The sequence below is a fragment of the Babylonia areolata genome, chromosome 12, assembly GCF_041734735.1.
Source record: "Babylonia areolata isolate BAREFJ2019XMU chromosome 12, ASM4173473v1, whole genome shotgun sequence".
Lineage (NCBI taxonomy): Eukaryota > Metazoa > Mollusca > Gastropoda > Neogastropoda > Buccinidae > Babylonia > Babylonia areolata.
In genome coordinates this window covers 37,554,203-37,559,042 of record NC_134887.1, presented here as the reverse complement: position 1 = coordinate 37,559,042, position 4,840 = coordinate 37,554,203, and positions in this window count along the sequence as shown.

The window sequence follows — 4,840 nt, the reverse complement described above, 5'->3', positions numbered from 1 at the left end:
CTCCCCCCTCTCTCAACTGGGAACATTTTCCCCCCAGACGAGGACCGAAGGAAGGGAGGTAACCGCACGTTCAGATTCTGAGAAATCTTTTTGGGATGTTTAATAATTTCATTCCCCCCTCTTCATCCATCCCCACTGCCCCCACCCCGTCTACCCCTCTCTCTCACTTTCTCTCTTTGAAATATAAAGGTGAAACTGGTCGCTTTGAATTTCCTCAGCACACACCTTTTCCATTATTTTGTGCAGTAGAAAAGAAGAAAGAAAAAGAAAAAAGGAAAGAAAGAAGGAAAATAAGTCTAACATTTTTTAGGCTTCTCTCTCAAATGCAAGACAATGAACTATAGGGAGGGAGGCGATGACAGACAGACAGACAGACAGAAAGAGGGGTCAGTGATGGACAACTGACACAGCGGGAATGCTTGTTTGCAAATGTGGTGTCATCAGAATTAGCCCGGGCAGAGCTGACTCAGAGACAATCAATACGGCGCGGGAACTAAGGTAGACCTGTATAAAACTTCTGTCCGCGGAACGGTTTCACTGAATTTCAAGGCGTCAGTGTCAAAACATGTTGACTGGTCTCAGTTCGTTTCCACGCAGCAGCACTGACGTTCATCTCAGCCTCGGCTAGAATGACTTCTATAGCACTTCTTTTGACGGGAAAGAACTCAGTGACTTCAGTTGAAGTTCAACTCGATTGATATAGTAAACGGAATGGCGTGGACTCGGTCTCTCGCCGACAGACTCGGACGTACGTTGGCTTCCATTAGTTGTACTAGTACGTACGCCACTGGCACTGGCGCCGGTAGACTGACCTGCACTATTAGGAAAGCCGTCGCCAGACGTGACTAACTGACGACTGAACACGTACTGATCTCCAGTTCCGTCAAACTACATTCACTAGCAGACTTGCGTTTATAAAAAAAGAAAAAAAAGAAAAAAAAAAGAACATAATAAAAACTTTTTTTTAAGAAAAAAAAAAAAGAAGATAATCATGAAAAGGCGCTGTCTGACTAGCAACAACGGCAAACAGCAGTTAAGTTGCCAAAGTAACCGCAGATGCTATGATAATGACGCAGCTGTGGACGTAAGCTTACAGTTGGGCCATCAGCAAAGTGAGAGCCGCTGTATGACCAAGTGGTTTTTCAGTTGCGAAGGGGGAGTCATTTACAGCTATTGGACTTTGGTGAAGGACTAACTGACTCTCAATCTGGGAGGCAATAAGGTTGTACTCGGGCTCTTACTTGTCTTTGTGCTGCAGCCTTTTAATTGGGAGCTAGTTGACCTTTGGGAACCATCTTAACGCCGACTGTCTTATAGCCCTCTCTTGGCCGAGAGAGTAGGGGTGTAACTTGGGCATCACGTTCTGGACCCGAGACAGTCGGGACACTGAGCAGCTGCCTCCTCTGTTCTGCTCTGGAACGGCTGACTGGCTATCACATGATACACTGACTGATGCAGCTGTGGACTTAGCCTAGTTGCAGGCATGCTGTGGGAAGGAAATGAGATAGCAGTCTTCAACGACCCTGGGTAGTCCTTTGGTATGGAAATCGCCTCATGGCTCAGTGGCAGTCTACTGACTACTACTACTGCTGCTACTATCATGGGCGTCATTATCATCATCATCATTATTATCATTCATACTGACATTGCGCATATCATTGGTCACAGACCAAATAACTCTTTTTGGCAAAAAAATAAAATAAAATAAAATAAATAAATAAAATAAAATAAAGCACGACAGCCTGCCTCGTTTCCGGAGTCGAGCTGACTGACACTGCTCAGCTGCCTTTTTTTGGCGCTCATCATTCAGTTTGTCAAATTTCCTGTGTCATCAAGTCAGTCAGGCTTCACTGAGTCACGTGCACGCACACAAATGCATACATGAGATGAGGGTCAGTGGATTTTTTTCATCGTTAAAAGACCTTTTGCTCAGGTTCCCCATCTGGATCGAATAATCACGAACAGCGCGCCATTTTAATTTTTGCCTGCGCGCGTTTCATTTCGCCTAATTAAGTTCGCCTTATTCGCCAGACAACTGGAGAACTATAAACATTCAAATACATTTTGAGTTAGTTCATTCGTTAAGAACTGATGGGAACGTGAACGCTCGAATAAAGGCAGGACTTACCCTCAGAAGCTTTTCTCTGCCCTCTGATGAACGTAGGCCTACGTGTAGCTTGCGACAGCCATTCGTTGCACATTCCTGTGTTTGTTGAGCAACTGATTTTGAGGAGAAATGGGAAATTCCGTGTTATCCGCGCCCATGCAATCTCGCCAGTTGATCATTAACAGCTTCACAGTTCACATGACCGACTCGAGTTCCATGTTCCTTTCACCAATTCTCAATCGATCGTAGAATGTTCAGTTGTACAATCTGTGCAAAACGTATCCGAGCGTCCTGAATCCAATATATCAGCAGCTCGGAAGTTTCAATCAGGAAATGTGAGCACAACCTGTTTAGTTGTCACCTGTTGGCGAATTCAACGTTGAATGCGCAGGCAAAACAAACACGAGTGTATCATTGACGAAACGATCATGCTGACAGATGACAGAGTAATCAATTTGATGATTGTGGTCGCTAACTTACGACTGGAGGAAGAATTAAGTCCGTCTGTCGATCGGTTGTGTGTCAAAGCCAGAGCCTTCGCAAATCGTTTTCCCGTCCAGTCTGTAACGTGGTCATTCCATGCATCGTCTCTTCTTCTTCTTCCTTGGCAGCGACCACAATCAGCTAGTTGATTATTCTGTCACTTATCACAGAAATGTTTGGCTATAGGCTAAAAGCCTTTGGCCCTCATAATCGGTGTCCATTTATGTGCTTTTGGATCACTTGTTGTGAACAGACCCTTGTTTAAATATGGCATAGTGTATACTATATTTCTCTACAGCTCAATAAAGATTTAACTCTGTGGAAAATACATGGTTCTTAAACTTTTTGTCAATATGATTTTTGAAGGCGTTTACCGATGGTGCATTGATGGTGTCATAGGAAAGGTTATTCCACAGATTTATGATACGGTTAGTAAAGAACTTGCGGAACTGGTTAGTTACGAAATTAGTTTTGTTTATTTTGAAGTTGTGCCCTCGAGTTTTATCATAGTTAGCCATAGTAAACAAGGAAGAGGTGGTGCAAGGATCATAAATATTGTGCATGATCTTATATACTTCAATGAGATCACCTCTTAATCTTCTATAAGGGGTCCGCACTCGCAAAAAAAAAAAAAAAAAGAAAGAAAAGAAGAAAAAACAAGAAAGAAAAAGAAAAAGAAAAAGAAAAAACAAGAAAAAAAAGAAGAAAAACAAGAGAGAGAGAGAGAGAGAGAGAGAGAGAGAGAGAGAAGAAGAAGAAGAAGAAGAAGAAGAAGAAACAAAACAACAACAACAACCAAACCTGGGCGTGGCTTTTAATGGAGACGGGAGGCCCTTGACACGAAGGTGTCGATGGTCTTGGCCTCTACGACGTCCTGGGGTAGCTCGTTCGACATCCAGTCCTTGATGGTACGGGGAAGGAACGCCTGCTGTCTGTACTGCGTTCTGCACTGTCTGTCCTGGAGGCTGGGCCACTTCGAAGTTCTTCAAGCATGGCGGTGGGGCTAGAGGTGTTGTGGTAGCGCCTCATCACGAAAGGGGCTGCCTCTCAGTGTTTGCACATCGTTGTGCTGAACTGTGGCACTGCATGGACTTCAGATTGATGTTAACTCACTTAGTTTTTTTTGGTTTTTTTTTTGTCTTTTCTTTTTCGAGACAGGCTTTAAAGTTCGTGCTGCACGTGAAAATCTGTCAAAGAGAGAGTCTGTGAAAACATGCCGTCAAAACGTTTTTCTTTGTATTTGTGAGTTTGCTTTTCTGTTTAACATCTCCCTCTCTCTCTATATATATATAGAGAGAGAGAGTGTGTGTGTGCCGTGTGTGTGTGTGTGTACCGTGTGTGTGTTCTTGCAGCCGTGTTGTAATGACGAACTTGCGGGTGGGGTAGGAGGGGGAACCAACTTGTCCAAACAAATGTGTGTGCGCATAAACATCTGTTTGCTTTCAAAATAATTATGTCTTAGTACACATTACAACCATGACAGTTTCTATTAAAAAAAAAAAATCAGATTTATAAAAACGTGTATTTGAGGGAGCTTCCTTGTGTATGAGGTGAGGGGAGGGGGCGGAGAGGAAAGGTCAGTGGGCAGGGGGTGGGGGTGGGGGGGTTGGTAGTGGATTAAGGTGAGTGAGGAGTGTGTGGTGAGAGGGGGGGGCGGGGTGTGGTGTGTGTGTGTGTGTGTGGGAGGGGGGGGGGGCGGTGGGGGGGTTGAGGATGGGGGCATAGTCAGCACCAACTGTTATAAAATTATATCTCCTGAATTATGGAACAACTGAGAATGAAAAGTTTAGTGACAGTGATGGTGTGTCACATGCTTGTGTGTGCGTGTGTGCATGTGCCTGTGTGTGCATGTGTGTGTGTGCATGATCCTGACATGGAGAAAGTGGTCATAACTGCTGAAATATTCAATGTTTCAGTGTTAAATCAACGATTATCATGTCTCTCATTCTCTCCCAACTTCAAAACAATTTCACACACACACACACACGCGTGCACACGCGCAGGCACGCACACACACAAGAAAACACACACACACACACACGCCTATACTTTTTTCCCCAGTTTATTATGCTTAGACAAAATAATGCCAAAAACACAATGTCCAAAAACATGCAATATTTAAGTGAAAAGTAAATACCAATTTCTTTTTTTTTATGTACAGAGTATTACTATTTGTGTTTACAGAAAATGAGATTTTCACTTATAAGCTCCATCATTACCCAGTCTCACAATGCATGCATTTTTACACAT